Source organism: Dasypus novemcinctus, chromosome 14 (assembly GCF_030445035.2).
Source record: "Dasypus novemcinctus isolate mDasNov1 chromosome 14, mDasNov1.1.hap2, whole genome shotgun sequence".
NCBI lineage: Eukaryota > Metazoa > Chordata > Mammalia > Cingulata > Dasypodidae > Dasypus > Dasypus novemcinctus.
In genome coordinates this window covers 33,528,991-33,553,808 of record NC_080686.1, presented here as the reverse complement: position 1 = coordinate 33,553,808, position 24,818 = coordinate 33,528,991, and positions in this window count along the sequence as shown.

Here is a 24,818-nt window from a genome sequence, read left to right as displayed (position 1 = left end):
GTGCATGTCCCCTTCTCTACAGCTGACCTGTCACAGTGCAAATGAAATCCTTCTCTGAGGATTCCACCAAATTTACTGAGGGGTTCCAGCACCTCACGATAATCTTCGAACTAACATGAGGTGTCATGCACATTATTCTTTCAACTAGCCACACCCTGGAGGAAAAACACCACATCTGGACTGAGACACGAGGACATGCCGGTAGACTGGCTGCCCAACGGCCTAACAAGCATGTGGTGGGAGCAGTAGCAATTCCTAATATAGATCCTAGGTAGAACTTTCAAAGGGGACAGGCAGATCTGAAGGCTAGAGACCATATGGTCACATGTCTCCTCAAAGGATGAGGAGGGACATTACCAAAGTGGTCAATTACAGTAACTTCAGGGAAATTACTCTGGAGCAGGACAAAAGCCCAATCTTATTTCAGGGAAGGTTGGTAGAGGTAATGAAGAAATATACTCTGGTAGATCTTACCTCTAGTGAAGGACAGATCCTCATAGTAATTACTTCATTAGCCAGTCTGCTCCGATATCTGTAGGAAACTACAAAAGCTTTCTAAGGACTCCCAAACTCCCAGGAACACCCTTTTAGGAACAACCTTCTCAGTCTTCAGTGATCACGACCACACTGCCAAGATGGAGAAGGCAAAGAGCAGCTGGCTTGGGGTCTGGGATAGGCTCACCTTCTAGCAATCGCCATTGAAGGCACCCTGTCAGCTCAAGACCACCTGAATTCAGGCTCTACATCAGCAGGGACCTGTTGCAACTGTGGAGAGGCTGGCGGCTGGAAACATGGCTGCCTCAGGCTGCCTCGCTGCCAGCACCTGCCAGGGCTTTGCCCCAGGTGCAGAAAGGACAGGCACTGGGCCCAGGAGTGCACCGCTCCCCAGAGGGGAGCAGGCTCCCCCACGAGCCCTGCTCGCTGCAGCTGAGGAGGCTTGCGGGGGCGCGAGGCCACGCACTGCTCCTGGACGGCACCGAGAACCATTAACCAGGAGGAGCCTCGGGGGACCTTGGACATGGCAGGTAAGATTGTCGATTTCTTAACTGACACAGAAGCAACTTGCTCCGTCCTGACCCGTCACTTCAGACCTCTTTCATCTCGGTCATGCCCTACAGTAGGACTAGATAGAAAATCAAGATCTAGACCGTTTACTAAACCTCTCCCCTGTGGACTAGGAAACCTCCTAATAAGCCATCACATATTCCTCAGCCCCAAACCAAGGAACAACTGCGGGCTTTCCTAGGAGTGGCTGGGTACTGTAGACTGTGGATACCGAGGTTTGGCAAACGAGCCCCGCCACTGTATGGTGCCATTGCGGGGGCTGATAACCACCCCTTAGAATGGGGACGGGCCAGGAAACTGCCTCCCGTGCTTTAAAAACAGGCCTGAATTAGCCCTCCAGTCTAAGGAATTCCTAACCAAAGCAAGCCCACCTTTCTGTATGTAACTGAGAAGGGAGGGGCTCCAGGGGTCTTAGTCCAGAAACAGGGTGTGTTTCTCAACTAGTTGCTTATTTCTCCAAACCCCTGGGTAACACAGCACAGGGATGGCCACTTTGCCTGAGAGCAGGGGGGACAACTGCCCTTTTAATTGAACAAGTCACCAAATTAACCCAGGGCAACCTCTCAATCTTCACTCCACACCAGGTGAAAGACATGCTTGAGACCAGGGGTCACCAGTGGCTCACAGGTAGCTGGTTAGTTAAAATATGAGGTTCAATTACTAGAGATCCCTGAGGCGCAGCTAAGGGTGTGTCAACCCCCCAATGCTGCCCCCCTGCTACCAGCAGTGGGCCCGAGGTCAGATCCCAAGGGACCCTTAACCCACTTCTGCCTCAAAACTCTTAACCAAAACTATTCAAGGAGGCCAGATTTAAAAGATGAGCCTCTAACCCTAATTTCGAGTGGCTCACAGATGGAAGCAGTTTTATTAGTGAAGGAATTAAAAGGGCAGTTTAAAACTGTAAAAGCCGGAGCCCTTCTCCCAGGACGTCAGCCCAGAGGGCAGAGCTAGTTGCCCTAACCTGAGGCTTAATACTGGTTAAGTGGGGAGCTGGGGTGGGGGTAGGCTAACATTTACACCGACTCCAAGATTGCGTCCCTCATTCCCCACGCCCACTCTGCTATGTGGCGAGAACTGAGGCTTGCTTACTAACAGAGGGTCACCTATTAAGCACAGGCAAGAAATCCTGGACTTACTAGAGGCTGTTGTGTTGCCCCAAGAAATAGCAGTTATGCATTGCCCAGGGTACCAGAAAGCAGACACTATAGCCAGAAGGAATGTCTGTGTAGGCGCAGCAGCTGAAGCCACAGCACAAACCCACGTCTCCCTCTTAGCACTTATTCCAGATCCTGTCCCATTACCTAAGGCTCCAGAGTAAACCCAGGATGAGCAAATTAAAGCCGATAGCCTAGGGTTCACCTTGGAAGCTAGTGGGTGGCTTGTCAAGGAAGCTCAAGACTACCTGCCAGGCAGTGCAATGGAAGGTCCTTCCTGGACTCCACCAAGCTGTCATCCAGGGAGGGATATCCGGACTGGCTTAGCCAAATGGGTCTTTGGGGGCCAGGGCCTGGCAAAAACAATCAAGGAGATCACCAAGAGTTGCTCCTTATGTGCCATTAATGACCCAAACAGCGGAAGACTTAACAAACCTCCTTCCCTAACCCCCCTGTCCAGCTGCAGGGATCAAACCCTGGAGAGGACTTGCAAATAGACTTTACCGATATGTCATCTTGCCAGGGATGTAAATACCTCTTGGTACTGGTATATACTTTTACTGGATGGGTAGAAACCTTTCCCACTAGAAGGGAAACAGCAAACCAGGTGGCCAAAGCCCTCCTAAAGGAAATTGTGCCCAGGTTTGGACTGCCTGAGTCCCTCCAATGTAACAGTGGGCCAGCATTTATTAGCAAAATAACCCCAAGGTCTATCAACTGCCCTTGGAATTAAATATCATCTTCATAATTCCTGGAGACCCCAATCCTCAGACGGTCCTGAGTAGAACCCTCAAACAAATTCTGGCCAAACTTTGCCAGGAAACGACTTCACTTTGTGTTACCAGTCTACCTGTTTGCTGCTTTGCTGAGGCTGTGTATAGCTCCAAAAGATCAGCTTCAGCTTAGTCCCTACAATGTGCTCTTTGGATGACCTTTCCTCACCCAGGACCTGGTACTACATCAGGAGACCCAGAAACTCACCAAATATTTTATCAGCCTAGAAAAAAACAAAAATCATCCAGAAGCTCAGAAATAAAATCCTCCGTAGCCCCAACTGTGAGTTACCTCTGCCTAAAGTTAAACCTAGAAACCAGATTCTAATCAAAACCTGGCAGGAGAACAGGCCTCATTTCCAATTAGAGCCAAAATGGAAGGGACCTTACTCTGTGGTTCTGATCACTGGCCACAGCTGTTAAAGTTAAAGGAATTGCCCACTGGATGCACTTATCCTGAGTGCCAGCTCACTGAAAGCACCTGATGAGACATTAGAGGGCAAGCCATTGGATGTCCTGAAACATTTCTTCAAGAAGCAGAAGTTAAGTAGTGTCTTTGTCGAAGCCGGTACATAATTGGTGTGCTATTCCCTCTAACTCTAGCCCAACTGAAGCTTCGTGTAGTCTACTACATAGTCCTATTGCTAGGGAGAGGGCAAGACAGTCACCCCTTCAAAAAATCTTGTCCAAAAAGCAGCCCACTTAGCCAATAAATCCTCATGTTGGCTCTGGTGTCCCAAACAGAAACATTCAAGGCCTGGCCAGCCGCTCCCAAGCACTGGGCAATTGCCAATCCCACAGTCAGGCCTATTGCCACCATATCACCCAGTGCAGGGGGAGAATATCAGCAACCCATCAGCCAGCTTCTCACAACACTCTGAGCTAGCAGCATCACCTTAGAACCTACCGCTCTGCCTCTATTGCAGGGATTCTTAACCAGGGGTCCATGACCCCCAAGGACCCCATGGAAAGGTTTCAGGAAGTTTGTGAGCTTGACTTGAAAATTCAAAACATTATTCTTGTAGGGATGTGTTGGTGCAGGTGTGATACATTTATTAAATAATACACAGTATAGTGTTGACTTAGTAAGGGGTCCATGGTTTTCACCTGATTGGCAGAGGGGTCCGTAGAACCCTCTATGGGACCTCTTTTGGGGCCTCGATACACTTCAGTTCACATACCTAACAACACTACTTTCTCCATCTGTATCTATTCCAACACCTCCCAATACTCCTCCTCCCCTCCTTTCCTGAACCAACTAAATTTTACCTCCTGTAACAATATCTTCTGGATGGCCACCAGCTGATAAAATAGTTAGGCATGCTGACCGAGCCCCCTCGAGTTTGGGGGCCAGATATCTACCTAACCAAGTACCCCACTAAGTCTCAGCACCTAGGGCAGGAATAGTGAGGGACTCAAACACTACCACGTATTGTTGGGGATGCCCTGCCAGCTCTTGTGATTCTATACTTCCAAACACAACTTATGCCAACTGAAACACCCCACCACAGAGGCCAAGAGCGTGTTGTAAGCTAGACCCCTATGACCTGGGTGCTGTTTCTACATAAATTGCTCCAGAATAGTCCTAGACGGCACCCAAAACCTGTAAGATGAAGCCCACCATCTTCAAGAGGATGCAACTTTTAGGGGCACCTGACCATTTTCACTCTCATGGTCCAGTATGTTATGGCTGTCCCCCTTTTTGGGCCCACTTACCACCATCTTCTTTACGCTTTTAGTGGGACTGTGTATCTTCAAAATTCTAACTAAGTTTATTTCTTCCAGAATCAATGCTTTCCAGAACAACACATTAGTCATCTGGGGATTTCATCCAGTTCCAACCACAGTGCCAGACCTGTCTTTCCTCAGCCTCAGTAGGATAGCCAGAGGTTTTACATCCTGTCAGGCAGGGACTACTTGCCTAACTAGCAGGAAGCAGCTACCAAAGAATGACCATCACCCTTCAGCTCCACAGTAAGAATAAAGGTATAAACTCTCTGAGGAGGGAGTTGAGGTAGGCTAGTATAGGGAAGAAAGATGAGTCACAACTGGGACCTGGCAGAGAACACGGCCATGAAAAATCACCTGGAAATCCCCTGAGGGAAGGCTGGTTAAGGACAAAGCTGGGAAGATCCCACCAAGACCCAGGCCATGAGGACCCTTCTGGAATTCTCCTGGGGTCAAGGGGAAACCCTGGATAACTCCAAGCAAGCCTCCCTATTGATCCCAGAGAATGCCAAACAAAAGGCCTCATCATTAGTCCCCTGAGAGCTAATAGGTGGGGATCGTAAGGCACCAATCAGAACAGCAAAAAGCTGGGGCCCCTCCCCAACATTAGTAAAGGGGAGGAGTGAAGACTGTTTTAATTAAGGGGTTCCTCCTTGCCTGGGGGTAGCCCACATCCACGTCTCATTTCTCAATAAACTCTTTTAACTGGAAGAAAGAAAGAAAAAAGAAAGGGGGGGGGGAGGGAGGAAGGAAAGGAAGGAAGGAAGGAAGGAAGGGGACAAGGAGAGAGGAAGAAAACTTCCTCAATCCTATTAAATACATTTCTTTAAAAAAATCATCCTTAATGGTAAAATATTGAAAACTTCCCTCTGAGATTTAGATCAAAATAAGGATGTCTTCTTTCACGATGTTTACCCAATATCATATTAAAGTTCTAGCCAGAGCAATAGGTAAAATAATGAATTAAGAGTTATAAGATGGGAAAAAATAAATAAAACTGTCATTATTTGTAGACGATATCATTGTATATACAGAAAATCCAAAAAGCTGTAGATAAACTATTACAATTAATAAGTGGATTTAGCCAGATTTCTGGACATTAGGGCAATATAAAAAAATGACCAGTATTTCAATATATTGGCCATAAATAATTATGAAATAAAACTTTAAAATATTGATACCATTATAATAAAAAATATCAAATATCTAGGAATAAATCTACAAAACTTCTGCATAGAAAACTACAAAACAATGTGGAGGGAAAAACCTGAATAAGTGGATGGATATATCCTGTTTATGGATTGGAAAATACAATATTATAACAATGTTAATACTCCACAAATTTATCTGCAAATTGAATGCAGTACTAATCCAAATACAAAAAAAATGTTTTTATGGAAATTATTAAATGGATTCTAAATTTTTTATGGAAATGCCAATGGCCAAGAAGAGTCAAGATAACCTTTAAGAAGAAAAACGAAGGTGAAGGACTTAAACTATCAAATACCAGGACTTATTATAAAGCTACAGAAATTTTGATGGGCTTGAACAGGTTCAAAATGAATCAATGAAACAGAACAGAGGGTAAAGAAACAGACCCATACATATATGCTCACTTAATTTGTCAAAGATGACACTGGATCAATTGAAATTCCTTATGAAATCAAGTGAATCTTGATGCATACTTCATACTATACACACAATCAATTTTAGATTGATTGTGGGTTAAATGTGAAAGGCAATAAAATGAATCTTTTAGAAATTAGAATTGGAGGATATCTTTGTGACCGCAAGCTAGGGGAAAAAATTCTACACTGGTTCCAAAAGCACTAACCTTAAAGAATAAGATTCATAAGTTAGACTTAAAGAAAATTAAGGAATTTTTTCCATTAAAAGACACCATTAAGAGAGTAAAAAGGCAAGCCAATGAGTAGGCATTTGTAATACATACATTCAACAAGAGGTATGTAGTCAGAATACATGAAGAACTCCTACAAATCAATGAGGAAATCAGGCAGATCAATAGAAAAAGGGGGAAAACATTGATACAAAACACTTCAAAAAATAGGATATCCAATTGACAATCATATAAACCAAAAGGGAAATGAAAATTAAAGCCACAACAAGATACACTAACCACCCATCAAAGCTAAAATCAAAAGATTGACAATGCTACATATTTACAAGTCTGCATAAAAGCTGGAACACTCATATATGGCTGGTGGAAGTTTAAATTAGTGCCACCACTTTGGAAAACACTTTGTCAGTATCTACTAAAATATATATATATATCCTATGACACAGAAATTCCATTACTATGAATATACTCAGCAAAAATGTATATATGGGGACAGAGGATGCAGCTCATCTGCTGAGCGCCTCCTTCCCATGTATGAGGTCCAGGGTTCAATCCCTGGTACATCCAAAAAAAAAAAAGAATTTTAAAAATTATTTTTTTAAAATTTGGTGATCACTTCACTGTAGAACAGATGTAGTTCAACCCCAGGTATCTCCTAAAAAAAAAAGATTTCCTTCACTGATACTTCTCAGTATTTCCAATAATTACCAATTCAGTTTTCACTATTTTGTAACATTTTTATTTTATTTAAGCTGTCATATATAGTTTGTTCTATCTCTTTAAGAATATATTTTTAATATTAAAAAAGACCAGTGTTTGGAGTGGTATAGGCCAGTTGGTTGCATACCTGCTTCACATGTATGAGGTCTCAGGTTCAATCAGCAGCACCCTCTAAAAAGAAAAAAAAAGAAAAGAAAAAAAGGACCAGTGGTTCTCATTGATAATGTGCATAAAAGTCACTTGGAGAACTTGTTTAAAATAGAAGTTGCTTATTCTCACTTATGAGAATTTCTGACTCAGTAGGATTTGGGACAGAGACAGGGCATTTGCGTTTTTCACCCATACCTCAACTGTTTATGATGCAGTGGGTCTCTCATCATCCTTTGGGAAACACACCCATAGCGCATTTTGGGGATTTTTAGTTATGAGTTCTTACTATTTTTCTTGTGTACTACAAAACTTTCCCCTAGTCTATATTATTTTGATAAAGTACAGTGGGTAGGCAGGACAGGGATAGTATTCTTTGTAACTTGAGTTTAACTGCTTAGTTTTTGTTACTTAATTTTTTTCTGCATTTCAGAAGATGTAGTCAATTTTTTTAAGGTATTAAAAAGAATTTTTGAAATTCTCCTGGCTTCTGTGAAACTACCTACCCCTTAAATCAATTCTCAGGGTTTTGTTTACTTGATTTTTTTGGGGGGGGAGTAGGCTCTGCTCCCCACCCCCCACCCCTTGAGCACTTTTTCTCTTTTCATTCTATACATTTTCCGTGGGTAATCTCATCCATGCCTGTGGTTTCACATCTACCATCAATATGATGACAACCTCTAATTTCTCCAGTCTGCGCTCCAGACAAGAATATCCAATTGCCTGTTGAAAATATTCATTTATCTATGCCTTAGGAACCTAGATTCAACATGTCAAAACCTGAACTCAACTTCCACTCCAAATTTATTCTTTCTCCAGTGTTTTCGATCTCCATGAATCAGAGTACTCAGCTGACCAAGGCAGACACTTAACTCTGTTCTCCTTTACTAGCCACATCCTGAAGACTTTCAGATTGTATCATTTCTAGATTCTATCCTTTCTTCTCATCCCCACCACAGCCACCTTGCTCCAGTCTTCATGCTGTACTGAATGACTAGCTTTTGTCCCTTCCTCTGGTCTTGTTCTTTTCATATTCACATTTTGTACTACTTCCAGTGAGGTCATGAAACTATAAATCTGATCATATAGCATTTGTGTCTAAAATGCTTCCAGTAAGTAGATGTGGCTGAAGTGATTGGGCTCCCACCTACCACATTCAGTTCAGTTCCCAGTTCAGTTCAGTTCCCAGTGCCTCCTAGTGAAGGAAAAACAATGAGAGACACAGTAAACCAGGGAGCTGAGGTGACTCAAGCAATTGCGCGCCTCTCTCCCACATGGGAGGTCCCAGGTTTAGTTCCTGGTGCCTTCCTAAAAAGATGAAGGGAGCCGAGGTGGCACAAGAGAGTAATCACCTCTCTCCCACTCTAGAAGTTCCCAGGATCGGTTTCTGGAGCTACCTAATGAGAGAATACAAGAGACACAGAAGAACACACAGCGAATGGACACAGAGAGCAGCAATGGGGAAGATGGGGACTGAGGGGTGAGAAATATAATAAAATAAATCTTAAAGAAAAAAGAAAACATAATGTTAAAGTAATTTAAAGAGAAGATGAGTAGACACAGAGAGGACACAGCAAATGAACACAGAGCTCAGACAGTGACCACAAACAATGAGGGGTGGTAAATAAATAAATCTTAAAAGAAAAAAAAGTGCCTCATGGTGGTAAAAACTTTATTTTAAAAAAAATGCTTCCCATAGTCATCTGGATAAAATTGCTAAACACAGCAAAGAACTTTTATTATGTGACCCCTACCTACATCACTAACCCCTCTCTCATCACTTGCCTCACCAAACTCCAGGCTTCGTCCATTCTGAGCCTCATGCAATTTTCTCTCTGCTTCTGGTAATAAACATGTTTTCCCTGCTCCACCCCACTGTTGTTCTAATCCATATCATCTTTCCAATGTTGTTTTAGGCTTCAACTCATCCAACAAGGCTTTGCTGGCCTCTGGCTTAGATGCTAGTCATCTGAATGTCCTTATTCTCTCATATATATATTCACTTGTCTCATAGCATTTACCACCCAGTGTGGCAATTGTTGGTCTACTTTTCAGTCTTTCCAACTAGAATTACCTAATTTTACTCAGGTCTCTACCCTAAAGAAGCCTCCCCAGACTATCCTATGTAAAATAGCACATACCCACTCCGCATCACTCCCCATCCCCTTACACTAATTTATTTTTCTTCATCACACTAATAACTACCTAACAATGTATTATCTGTTCATTTGTTCTTCTGTTTAGTTGCAGTGTCTCATTTCTCCACTCTATTCCCAGACCCTAGAAAAGTTCCTGACATGTAAGTGCTAAGTAAATATGTGATAAGCAAATAAAAGAACGTGTTTCTTGAATGTAAAACTTCTGTCTTTTAAATCAATGTATCCTCAGCACTTCGCAACTAGTGTTATTGGCATAAAGTAAATATTTAATAATGTTTAATGAATTAATGGATGGATGACCCTAGTAACTACTGTACTAAAAATAGATATTAAATTTATACTATTTCATATGCATGAAATGTGTGTAGCATGTTTGTAGTTAAAGTTACATTAATATATATGCAAATAGTTTAATACCAAGGGGAAAAAAAAAAAACTTGAACTAGGAAATAAATAATGATGACCAGCAGTTTTGCTTGAAAGTCAGGTCATTTGGCTTTGTGGTTGGTAGAATTCTAGAAATGGTTCCCCCCAAGATTCCCACCCCCTGGTTATTCAAACACTAATCTAGGTACTGCTGTTCAGGGTCTCTGAAGACATAGTTAGGGTCTATAACCAGTGACCTTAATAAAGGGAGATCATCCTCTCTTATCCATGGATGCCCAGTGTAATCACATGAGCCTTACAGCAGAAGGGGAAGGCAGAAAACACAAAAGAGATGTAACAGAAGGAGAGGTCAGAGATATTTGAAGGGTAAGATGGTCTCAATTCCCTCCCACCCGATTTCTGGTTTTGTAAATGGAGGAAGGGGCCATTAGTCAAAGAATATGTGCAACCTCTAGAAGCTGACCACCAAAAGGAAACAGGGACCTCGATCCTACATCCACATGGCACTGAATTCAGCCAACAACCTAGATGAGCCTGAAGCCCAATTTTTAAGAGACTCCTGATAAAAGCAGCTGACACTTTGATTTTGGCCTTGTGAGACCTTATGCAAAGAACCCAGTCAAGCCGTCTGGATTTCTCATCTTCAGAACTGGGAGATAATAAATTTTTGTTATTTTAAGTTACTAAATCTGGGATAATTTATTACAACAGTGATGTAAAATGAATACAGGCTCATTTTCTAGTTCTACCACCAGTTTGCAGGGAAGCTTTGAACAAATTATTTCACATTCTGTATTGTATTTTGGTATCAGGTTGTACCAATAAATGGACTTGAAAAATAGAAAATTAAGTAAAAATAACTACTTGACATAAATTACTTGTTTAATAATTAATGGGAGCAGAGGTGGCTCAAGCCATTGAGTATCTCCCTCCCACATGGGAGGAACAGACCCAGAGAGCAGACAGCAAGTGCAAACAATGGGGGGGACAGTAAATAAATGAGGGGACAGTAAATAAATAGATCTTTACTAAAAATAATTAAAAAGAATCTTAAAACTAATCCAATTCAATCTCTTCATTTTAGAGGCCAGGAAACTGGGGTCCATACATCCATTTAGTAAAAACAGATTTGGGGCCAGGTTTCATAATCCCGAATCCGGTGCTTGTTCCACAGTCACAAGTAGCAATCACGGGGGCATCTGAAATGGTAGGAAGAATGCCCACAGTTGGGAGGAAAAACTGGAAATTCACTCTTAGTTCCCTGACTTAATAGTTAGGTGAACCCAGAGGAAGTCATTATTTCCTCAATTGTCTTGTCAGTACAATAGGAATGGCATTCCCTGCCCTGCTTTCTTTATAGAGTTTGGGTCAATTGTCAGTTATTAAGCACTTACTATATATCGAATATTGCATTAAGTGCTAGGATATAAAGATAAATAAAAACCAGGTTCCTGATCTCAATTAAATAATTTATAAACAGATTATTTCAATGCCACATGATACATGTTATGTGAAAGGTAAACAAAGAAAGTATGGGAACGCAGAAAAGGGCCATCTAATCCAGGCTTGAAAACAGAGGAATAAAAGAATACTGCTACCATATGGCAAAATGTTAAAATTGGTAGATCTGGGTATCTGGGAAGTGATAGGGATGGGGATATGTTATAGTTCTCTGTATGGGGTTTGTATTAACTTTGCAACTGTCCTATAAGTTTGAACTTATTTCAAAATAAAAAGTACAAAGGAAAAAAAGAATACTGCTGTGTCTTAAAGGGTAAGTAGGCATTTGTCAGCAACAAAAGGACTTTGCAGAAAGGGGACCAAGATGAACCCAGGCATACAGGCAAGAAATAACATGGTATGAACTATAAATGGCCCATTTAGCTTATAATCAGGAGTGTGAGAGATTAAGTTCATAGGCAAAGGCCAGATAATAAAAAATGTATGACTTGCAAGGAGCATGGAGTTCATCCTGTAAGCAGTGGAGGCCATTGGAAGCAAGGTAAGTAAGGTGGCAATGTAGAAGATTGATTAGTGAGCAGCTAGACTGGAGGCATAAGTAGAGACAGTTACCATAGGCCAGTTGCAAGGTAATAAAAATCTGAAATGGAGTAAGATTGGGGGTGGGGGAGGATATAGAAGAGAAAAAAGACTCAAAAAATCTTTAGAACAGGGTTTCTCAACCTCTGTGTGCTATAGATATCATTTGAATCAGAATCTCCAGGAGTGAGTGCCAGGTAATTTTCTAAAAGATCCACAGATGATTCTGATGAACAGTTAGGTTTCTGAGCTGTTCTAGAACAGGGATTGGCAAACTACAGCTCACAGACACAGTCTGCCCCTCTACTGTTTTCCTATAGCCGGTAAGCTAAGAATTTTTTTTTCATTTGTAAATGAATGAAGAAAAACAAAAGAAGAACAACATTTTGTGACATGTGAAAATTACATGAAACACAAATTTCATTGTCCATAAATAAAACTTTATTGGAACTCAGCCACACTCATTCATTTACATATTACTTATGGCTGTTGTCACATTACAAAGGCTGAGTTGAGTAGTAGCAACAGAAACCACATGGCTCAAAAAACCTAAAATATTTACTATCTGGTGCCTTACAGGGAATGTTTGGCAACTCCGATCTACAGCATTCTCTCTCTTTGCTGCAGGATCTCAATCTTGGCTGCACTGGAACCCAAGCATCATTTTTTTTGTTTGTTTGTTTGATTGATTGATTTCTTTTTCACAGCTCCCCTGGTCATTCCAGTGTGCACGAAGATTGAAAAGATTGTAGTAACAGAAATTGGTGATTGATGGGATGCAACTGGTGAAGGAAAGACAGGTCATATGCATTTAAAAACACAGTTTTAGGATTATAATTGTTATAAGCTCCTCGAAGGCAAAAGATGAAATCTACTCATTTCTGTATCACCAGTACCTAGCTTTGCACAGGATACAAGAAAGGTGTAAGTAAAAGTTTACTGAATTAGTTAATCAATTAATTTATGAATATTGCTTCTCCTTGAAGCAGACTCCATCCAAGACACTTGAGATATATAGTTTACATTCATTTAGATGCCACAGAAAACTTTTGAAAAAAGGACTTTGTCAATTTACACATGCAAAAAAAAAGGTTTAATTTGAAGAACACCAGCAATTAACTTTGTAGTGCTTCAAAGAAGTAAGAGAAAACAATTACATAAGATCACAAGACAATCTTTATTAAAAATCAATTTTCAGTTCCTCAGTTTTCTGAAACAACTTTCCTTTGAATTCTGGCACAAATTATTTTTATAACTTTCTATTTTGAGCATTTAACTAATTCAAATAGTCAAATCAAATCAGGTTAGATCAGAAAAGTGTTGTTTTTTGCCAAGGAACTTTGAAAAATTTACAAATCACAGAATAAATATAATAGTACATTTTAAATAAATGATAAAGATCTAAATAGAAAAAAACTAGCAGTTATGTTTAAGTATAAGAAAAAGTAACAGCTTTTCAGAAATGATTACTGTGTCTAAAGTAGGTTTATATATCAAGAGCAGTTAGTTAACCATTTCTGTATTATTCCAGAATTGATAATAAGTTTACCACCCAGATCTCAGTTTTGCCTATCAATATTTTCTACCTTTCTTCATTGTACATGTACTTCTGGAGACAAGAGAGAAGGACAAGGAGAGAAGGAAAGAGGAATTCTGAATATGAGAGTAAGTCAAGTTCTAAAATGTTCTGAGTCATAGCAATGAGTATGGTTTCAGGACAGACTGTCAAAAAGGCAGGTCTGAGTTTTGAAAAGCCAGTGTAAAAGAGGAAGTGTGATCTACCACTATTAACTTTTTCACTACCCAAACTATTATACAAAATAGCCTAAACAATGCTATTAGTGACTCTTTCAGAAAATACCTGTTAGTTCACAGAGATTGAGCAGAGATTAAACAGTCCATGCAAATTCAAATGGAATATTTATAGGTCTCTAGCAGGAAGGGCATAGTTTTTTGGTTTGTTTTTTTGTTTTTTTATGTTGACATTTTTATTGTTTAGATTCAATTCAATTTTTCAATAGAAACCAAAATGAGTATATGTTTTAGCATGCAATCTTTAAATGAAAATTTAACATAGTTAACATCTTTAATTTATAGGAGATGTGTTTAGAGTTTTTGGTTTATATTATTATAATCATTATTACAATGATTATTATTTTTTGAGGTGGGTAACTTATTCAGCTGTATCTACACTTTGTCAAACTTGGCATATGCGATGGTCTAGTCTTTGCTCTTAAAAGAAAGTCTAATTTTTCTAAATGAGAATTTAATCATTAACAACTAGTCTCTAACTTAAATAATGTATTTTACCAACCAATGTACTTATTTATCTAGTTATTTTCCACTTATTATCTCTGTGATTAAACTTAGATTCACTTAAGAAAATACTTTCTGCATGAAGTGTAATGCAAATCAACATTCAATAAAATCTTTTAGACACAAGGTATTAACATTCTCTGTGGAACAGCTAGGGCCATTATTTCTGATATCCAGTGGCTGTAAATTATTTTGAATTTCCCAAGAAATGACCTTATTACAGGTATTTAATAGAGTCATTTTTAATAGTATAATATTTTATTTACATGTTATTTTTCAATGTAACATTTTTCTAGGTGCCTGATACATATAACTTTGGAAAAATAATCAAATGTTTCTAATCATATTTTACTGATACTTTTGAAATTTCTATTCCACTAAATTTGCTATAATTTCTAAGAGCAATTGCTAAAGTCAAAATCTTTAATTAAGTGGGAATAAAAATCATTCTCCTGCTTAAATAAGTAAACATCATAAGGGCTTCGATGTGGCTAACAAAGGTCCTCTCACTTTTTTAGTATTGCTCTGGAGGGGAAAACAATGCAGATCCTCAAAACCACCAGATGCAGGCAATTTGCAGAAAGGCATCCAAAAGCTTTGACTTGGTTTGTCAAGAAGCAAAAAAGACAAGGAGCATAATTTTCAAAACATGATTTTCATGGAAAATGCTGGCTAAAATGTGTTAGCATATTTCACATTTCCTTTTAAACATTTGCATACAACTCTGAAAAAGGCAAAACTATAACAATATAACAGATTAGTGGTTTCTGGGGTTGGAGATAAGGGGTGGGAGTGACAACACAGGGGACATGCAAAGGTAATTTGGGGATTCATGGATCTAGTAGTGTATTTTGATTGTAGAGGCAGTTACACAATGCTAAACATTTTCCAAAACTCATACAACCATGGGCCAAAAAGAGTTCATTTTACTTTATGTAATATTTTTTTATTTTTTTTTAATTAGAGAAGTTGTGGGTTTAAAGAACAATCATGCATAAAATACAGAATTCCCATATACCACAATATTATCAATACCTTGCATTGGTGTGGAACATTTGTTACAGTTGATGAAAGCACATTTTTATTATAGTACTACTAACTATAGTCAGTGGTTTAATTTAGGATTCACAGTTTGTATAGCACAGATCCATGGAATTTTAATTTATTTATTTTTGTTACCATACATACAACCAAAAATTTCCCCTTTTAATAGCATACACAATTATATTTCAGGGCTGTTAATTACGTTTACAACGTTGTTCTACCAACACCACCATCTATTACCAAGACAATTCCATCATTCCAAATAGGAAACCTGTACATTTTCAGCCTTAACTTCATATTCGCTATCTCCATTCCATCCGAGAGTAACCCATATTCTAGATTCTGACTATATGGTTTGTTTATTCTAATTGTTTCATATCAGTGAGGTCATAAAATATTTGTCCTTTTGTGTCTGGCTTATTTCATTCAACTATGATGTCTTCAAGGTTCATCCATCTTGTCACAAATATCAGGACTTCACTCCTTTTTATAGCTGAATAGTATTTCGTTGTATGTACGCCCTACATTTTCATTGATGGACACTTAGATTGCTTCCATCTTTTGGCAATTGTGAATAATGCTGCTATGAACATCAGTGTGCAAATAACTGTTTGAGTCCCTGCTTTCAATTCTTCTGAGTATACACCTAACAACGGGTTTGCCAGGTCATATGGTAGTTCTATGCTTTCTCAAGAACTGCCTCCAGTTGTTGTGGTAGAAGACTGAATCCTGGAGCTCCCTACTTCACCATCTTCCCACAATCCTCTGATTACATAAAAATTTTAAAGTAAATAAATTTAAAATACTATACACGTAGAGGTCCATCTCATTATCTTGGAAAAACTCATATATTCATTGGAGGAAGGGGCACATCATTTACATAGATGTCACTGTGGAAAGCATTTGCATAAAAAGAAACACATTTATTCTCCCCATCTCTCTTAAGACTTATCACCCCACATTCTCCCCATATCTCTTAAGCCAACATTTAAGAATGAATCTGGAGAATGTATTAAACAACAACAACAACAACAAAAAAAAAACTACATACACACAATCTCTACTCCCTTCCTCAAGTTACCATTTCAAGCTGCATGGTAGATATTTCATGTAGATAATTGTTTACCATTTAGTCAATGGTTGCATTTAGTCAACACTGACTATAGCCATCAAATAGCTACAGAAATGCTCTTAGGTCAGAGCAGCCCTAGACTTGAGAACACACACTACCAGTACTCTTTGGCCCTGGAATTCAAAGGAAGATGTCCATGAAAAGAAACTAATGTGTTCTATTTTTCTTTTCCCTTTGTTCTGTCACTCTCCATAATCTTCCCTAAAATTAGTGAATAATAGACTAAACTCAAGTCTGGGAATCAAATAATCAAGTTTGTTCTATTCTGAAAATTAGACACAGGCTTTTAGTCATGAACCAAATACATGCTTAAATGTTGGAGTTCCTTTTTAACTTACCATTTTTGCATTGGCTGTCAGTGATAAAGAGTTGCATACTAAATATCATAAAGGGTGAATTTATTTAAAATCCGAAGGGGGGTGGGACAGCACAGAGGAGTAACTTTTTTAAGGAAAGAAAGACAAGTTTTTAGCAGTTACCAGGAAAAGAAACACAATGGCCAATAAATATGAAAGAGTGCTCAGCTTTAACAACTATTTTTTAAAATGTAAATCAAAACAAGAGGGAAGCAGATGTGGCTCAACCACTTAGGCGCCTGTCTACCATGTGGGAGGTCCCAGGTTTGGTTCCTGGTGCCTCCTGGAGCAGGTGAGAGAACAGTGAGTGGACAGACAAGAGAACCATCTGGGGTAGGGGAGAATAAAGAAAGAGTAAAGTAAATTTTAAAAATCTTTTTTAAAAGCAACAATGATTTATTTTTTAAAAAACAAGACACCTTTTTCACTTATCAGATTGCAAACATTTTTAAGTTTCTAGTCTAACATGGTGTGGAGAAATAGACATTATCAGGCACTGTCAGTGAAGGTATAAATTTTAGATAATATTTATGTATTATTATTAAACCATTATTACCTATTTAGAAATTTTCTCTACAGATATACTCACAAAAATATGTTGACATATGAATAAGGATATTGTCTCAGCTTTGTTAATAGCAAATAACAATATTTTTAATTAATGGATAAATTATAATATATAGATAAAATGGAGTATAATGCCACTATTAAGATGTACAAAGAAACCTGTGTATGCTGATATGGAAATATCTGCATACGTATTATGAAAATTTTTAAAACAAAGGACAAAATATAAAAGCAACTATCTTGGAACCATGAAAAATTAGTAACAGTAGACCAATTGCAGAATGGAACCAAAACTTAAAGAATGACCTATACTGGGGGAGAGTTTCACAGTTTTACTTCCTTTTTTATTACCAGTTTTGAATAGCTTTGATCCAAGGATGTTCCCAGTATAGAACTGGGCAGTGGGCACAGAGGAAATCCTTTGGGAAAACACTGTCTTTTTGGTAGGAGGACAGGGAAGAAGATTCCAAGTAAGCTGAAGAGAATGAGAGGAATCTCAGCTTGTTTGTTTATTTTTCTCCTGTTTTATGTTATTAAAGTCCCAGGAGGACAGAAAGGAAATATTGATGCAGCAAGAAATATTTGAAGAAATAATGATGGGAAATTCCCAAATTTGATGAAAATCATAAATTTAGAGATTCACAATGGTCAGCAAACCTCAAACAAAATAAACTCAAACAAAACCATGCACAGGCACATCACAATGAAACTGCTATAAGCCAAAGATAAAGAAAAAATACTTGAAAACAGTCACCAAAAAATGACTCATTCTTGAATGACTGCAGAATTCTTTTCAGAAAACATGGAAGCCAGAAAAGAGTGGAACATCTTTAAAGTGTTGAAAGAAAGAATGGTCAGCCCAGAATTCAATAAAAACATACACAGACGAATGGAAACTAAGAGAACTTAAAACAAATTTAAAAGAATAGAAAGAATGTTCTTGGACAATAAAGGAATTAAACTAGATATCAATAATAGCTGAAAAAATATATCTGGAAAATCTACAAATATTTGAAAAGTAAACAATTCACTTCTTAACCATTCATGGGTCAAGGAGATGTCTTAGAGGAAATTAGAAAATATTTTGAAATGAAGGTGAAATTTCAAAATATCAAAATTTGCAGGATATAGGTAAAGCAGTTTTTAAAGGGAAACTTATAACATTGAATACTTATATTAGAGGGAAAGGAAAGGTCTCAATTATCAAAGAAAGCAGAAATGGAAGAGCAAAATAAACCTAAACCAAGTAGAAGACAGAAAAACACAAATCAAAGAGCAGAATCAATAAAATTAGGGTAAAAATAGAGAAAATCAATGAAAGCAAAAGCCAGTTATTTGAAAAGATCAATAAAATGTATAAAGCTCTAGACAGACTGATGGAGAAAAAAAAGAAGGGAGACAGAAATTATCAATATCAGGAATGAGAGAGATGACATCACACAGAAACATTAAAGACATTAAAAGAATAATAGACATTGAAATGGTAAGGAAATACTATAAACTCTATGCCACAAATAGCGTATAGTACTAAAGAAGAAAAAGGATAACCTGAATAGTCCTATATCTTTTAAAGAAATTGAAAGCCTTCCCACAAAGAAATGGTTTCATTGGATATTTCTACCAAACATTTAAGGAAGGTAAAGTACCAATTTTATACTGTCTTTCAGAAAATGCAAGGGTAGAAAACGCCTCCCTACTCATTTTGTGAGGCCAGGATTGTCCTAACATAAATGCCATAAAAAGATAAGGAAAGAAAATTACAGACCAATAAGCTTATGACCATGGATGCATGAATCCTCAAAAAATATCATCAAATCAAGAAATATATAAAAATATAATGCATCATGACCAAACTTGGTTTTAACCCAGGAACACAAGGCTTGTACAGTATTCAAAAATAAAATATACCTGAACTGAATGAGGGTGGGCCTTAATCCAGTATTGCAGAAGGGCTTATTAGCAAAGGAAATTGGGCACAGAAAGAGAAGTCATGGAGGGAAGCTAGACACTGGAAGTCAACAGAACCTGGAAGAGAAAGGAGAGAACATGGCCATGTGAAGGAAAAGCCAAAGTACTCCAAAGACAGCTGACCAAAAAGAAGATACCCATCCCAGGAGGAAGCAAGCCTTCTACCTCTGAAACAGTGATTCAATAAATCCCCATTGTTTAAGCCAACCCATTGTATGGTATTTGTTTTAACAGCTGGAAACTAAAAACAGTACAGAATAGAAAATCCAATACTAGACTCATACAAATACGTTCAATTGAATTTTTACAAAGATGCAAAAGCAATTCAATGAACTGAGAGAAAATATTTGCAAATCACATATCTTAGAACAGTACCCAGAATATACAAAGAACACTCAAAACTTAGTAAGACAAACAAACAACCCAAATTTTTAAGTGGGCAAAAGTTTTAATGGTTACCCACCAAAGAATTTATACATATAGCAAAAAACAGGTGGAAAATGCTCAATATTATTAGTCATTAATGAAATGTCAATTCATACATATCCATTAGAATAGCTGAAATTATTAAAAGAGAAAAAAATACCAAGTGCTGGCAAAAATACAAAGCAACTGGAACTCTCATTCATTGTTGGTGGGAATCCAAAATGGTACAACCACTTTTGAAAAATTTGTTACTTTCTTATAAAGTCAAAATCTGTACTTAATATAAAATGCTTCAACACCACTCCTACATATGTATTTAAGAGGAATAAAAATGCAAACTCACATAAAACCTATACATGCTACCTATCATAGCTTTATTCATAATTGGGAAAAACTTGAAACAACCCAATGTCCTTCTGGTGAATTTATCCAACTGGTGAATGGCTAAACTGTGTTGTATCCATACAATGGCATATTGTTCAGCAATAAAAGGAAATGAACCAATGATACATGTAACAATATGGATGACTCTAAAAAGCATTATGCTAAATGAAAGAAGCTAATCTCAGAAGGCTGCATCCTGTATGAATCAATGCAAACGACATTCTGGAAAAGACAAAACTGTAGGAAAGAGAATCAATGATGGCAAGCAGTTGTGGATACAGTATGGCTGACCACAAAGGGAAAGCATGAGGAAATTGGGGGTGGGGGAGTGGTGAAAAAGCTCACATCTTTATTGTGGTGGTAGTAGTTACATAACTATGTGTTTGTAAAAATTCATAGTACTATACATCAAAAAGAAATATCAAGATTTTCTAGATAAAGGATCATGTCATCAATGAACTCTGCTAACCTCGTCTATTAGTTCTAGTAACTTTTTGTGGATTTTGGGGGGATTTTTCTAGATATAGGATCATTCCATCAGCAAAAAGTAAAGTTTTACTTCTTCCCTATTTGGGTGCCTTTTATTTCTTTGCCTAGCCTAATTGCTCTAGCTAGAACTTCTAGCACATTATCGAATAATAATGGTGACAGTGGGCACCCTTGTCTTGTTCCTGCTCTGGGTGGGAAAGCTTTCAATCTTTCACCATTGAGTACAATGTTAGCTGTAGGTTTTTCATAACTGCGCTTTACCATATTGAGAAGGCTTTGTTCTATTCCTATCGTTTGGAGTGTTTTTATCAAGACAGGGTGCTGTATTTTGCCAAATGCCTTTTCTGTATCAATAGGGAGGATCATATGATTTTTATTCAATTTATCAATGTGGCTTATTACACTAATTGATTTTCTTTTGTTGAACTACACTTGCATACCTGGGATAAAATCCACTTGATCATGGTGTATAACTCCTTTAATGTGCTTTTGGATTTGGTTTGCAAGTATTTTGTTGAGGATTTTTGCATCTATAATCATTAGAGCTATTGTTCTGTAATTTTCTTTTTTCATTGTATTTTTATCTAGTTTTGGTATTAAGGTGATGTTGGCTTCGTAGAATGAGTTTGGTAGCGTTCTTTCCTGTTCAATTTTTTGGGAAGAGCTTGACAAGACCACTATTAGGTCATCTTTGAATGTCTGGTAGAATTCACCTGTGAAGCCATCTGCTCCTGGGCTTTTTACCTTTGGGAGGTTTTTGATGACTGTTTCAATCTTTTCACTTGGTTTGTTGAGGTCTTCTATTTCTTCTAAGGTTAGTGTAGGTGGTCCCTGTATTTGTCCATCTCTTCTACATTTTCTAGTTTTTTGACATACAATTGTTCATAGTATCCTCTTATGATCTCTTGTATTTCTGCAGGGTCAGAGGTAATGTCCCAATCTCATTTCTGATTTTATTTGCATCTTCTCTAGATGAGTTCAGCAAAGTGGTGGGATAGTAGGTTAATATGTAAAAGTCAATAGTGTTTCTATACACTACTGATGTGCAATCGAGGCAGAAACCAGAAAAAAATTCCATTTATAGTAGCAACTATTAATAAAACAATCAAATATTTAGGAAACTTAACCAAGGACATAAAGAACTTGTGTTCAGAAAACTACAAAACATTGCTAAAAGAAAATAACAAAGCCTTAAATAAATGGAAGGACATTCCATGTTCACAGTTTGAAAGACTAAATATCATTAAGATGTCAATTCTATCCAAACTGATTTACAGATTCAACACAATCCCAATAAAAATCCCAACAGCCTTTTTTGCAGAACTCTGAAAAGCCAATAATCAAATTTATCTGGAAGGGTAAGAGGCCCTGAATAGCCAAAAATGTCTTAAAAAGAAAGAACAAAGTTGAAGTACTCTCACTTCCTGACTTTAAAGCAAATTACTTAGTTACAGTGGTAAAAACAGCATGGTACTGGCATAAGGACAGACAGATTGAACAATGAACCGAACTGAGAAATCAGAAATAGACACTCACATCTACAGCCCAGTGGTTTTTGACAAGGCTGTCAAGCCCTTCAGCTGGGCCAGAATAGTCTATTCAGCAAATGGTGCTGGGAGAACTGGATAGTCATATCCAAAAGAAAGAAAGAAGACTCCTATTGCACATGTTGTACAAAAATTAACTCAAAATGAATCAAGGACCTAAATATAAAAGCCAGAACCATAAAACTCCTGGAAGAAAATGTAGGAAAATATCTTTAAGATCTTATAGTATGGGAAGCGGATTTGGCTCAACTGATAGAGCATCCGCCTACCATATGGGAGAATTCAGGGTTCAAACCCAGGGTCCCCTGACCGGTGTGGTGAGCTGGCCCATGCGCAATGCTGATGCGCGCAAGGAGTGCCATGCCACACAGGGGTGTCCCCATATAGGGGATCCCCATGTACAAGGAGTGCGTCCTGCAAGGAGAGCCGCCTTGCACAAAAAAAGTGCAGCCTGCCCAGAAGTAGCACTGCACACACAGAGAACTGATGCAGCAAGATGACTCAACCAAAAAAAGAGACACAGATTTCCAGTGCTGCTGACAAGAATGCAAGCGGACAAAGAACACACAGCGAATGGACATAGAGAGCAGACAATGGTGGGGAAGGGGAGAAAAACAAATCTTTAAAAAAAAAAAGATCTTGTAATAGGCAGTAGTTTCTTAAACCTTACACCCAAAGCATAAGCAACAAAAGAAAAAATAAATAAATGAGGCCTCCTTAAAATTCAACACTTTTGCATCTCAAAGTACTTTGTTAAAATGGTGAAAAGGCAGCCAACTAAAGGGGAGGAAATAAAGGGTTAAATATCTATGATACACAAAGAGATCATACAACTCAACAATTAAAAGACCAGGGTAGAGAATGGAAAGCTGAGGGTTACTGTGTGCAGAATTGTTGTAAATCCTTGGAAATGAATAGAAACAGTTAAAGCATATCACGGTGTTCGTGTCTAGCAGTTCTATTGTATGGGTATCACAGCGGTTGAAAGGAAAAGTCTAAGGTCATGTATATTACTAGAAGAAAAGCTAAAAAATGTAACGGGACGGTATAAGATAGTAAAACCTCATATAAAACACAAATATGGGTGATATTCAGATAAAAGACTGCTTTTACAAATATGAATACAAATATACTAGAGAAAAGGAAAAAGAATAGCAGCTATGTACACCAGGTGAGGCATGAATTTTGTTTGTTCATTATTATTTTTATTGGAATAATGAAAGTACTTTGGAAGTGATTGGCATGATGAATGCACAAACACGTGATTACTCTGAATACCATTGATTACACTCTTCAGATGGATTTATGCTTTATTAATATGTATCAATAAAATTAAAAAATGCTTACAAGAAGAAAAATACAACTGTACAAAATAAACTAGAGAGACAGAAATGAAATAGTAGCTATGTATTGCAGAGGAAGCATAGAGAGATTGAGGTAAATACTAAGGGATGCAGTTTTTTGTTTGGGTTTTTTGTTTATTATTACTATTAATATTGGAATAATGAAAATACTCTAATAGATTGAATTGATGAATGCACAACTATATGATTATACCAAATAACATTTATTATGCAATTTGGATATTAATAGATTGTATGCTTTATTAATATATATCAATAAAACTGATTAAAATATTTTTTAAATAAATGAATAAAAAGGAAAAAATCAATTCAAAATGGATCAAGGACCTAAATATAAAAGCAATAACAATAAAACTACTAGAAGAAAATGTAGGAAAATATCTTCAAGATCTTGTTGTAGGCAGAAGTTTCTTAAATTTTACACTCAAAGCACAAACAACAAAAAGAAAAATATATGAATGGGACCTCCTCAAAATTCCACACTTTTGCACCTCAAAGGACTTTGTCAAATAGATGAAAAGGCAGCTGACTCAAAGTGGGAAAATATTTGGCAATCACATATCTGATAAGGGTTTAGTATCCATGATATCTAAGGAGATCATATAACTCAACAATAAAAAGATAAACTACCCAATTAAAAAATGGGAAAAGACAACTGTCCAAAGAAGAAATACAAATGATGAAGAAATACATGAAAAAATGTTCAACATCACTAGTGATTAAGGAAATGCAAATCAAAACTACAATGACATGTCACTTCACACCTAGAATAACCACAATTAAAAAGTCAAAAAACTGTAAATGTTGGAGAGGATGTGGAGAGACAGGAACACTTATTCACTGTTGGTGGGAATGTAGAATGGCACAGCCACTGTGAAGGACTGTTTGGCAGTTCCTAAGGAAGTTGAATATAGACTTGCCTTGGGATCTGGTAATACCATTACTAGTACACAGAAGTACTGAGAGCAGTGACTTAAATAGACATCTGCACACTGATGTTCAAGCAGCATTACTCATGATAGTCAAAAGTTGGAAACAGCCCAGGTGCCCATCAACTGATGAATGGATAAACAAATTGTGGTGTATACACATGATGGAATATTATGCAGTAGTAGGATGAAATGAAGTCATGAAACATGACAACATGGATGAACCTGGTGATGTTATGTTGCGGAAACAAGCCAGACACAAAAG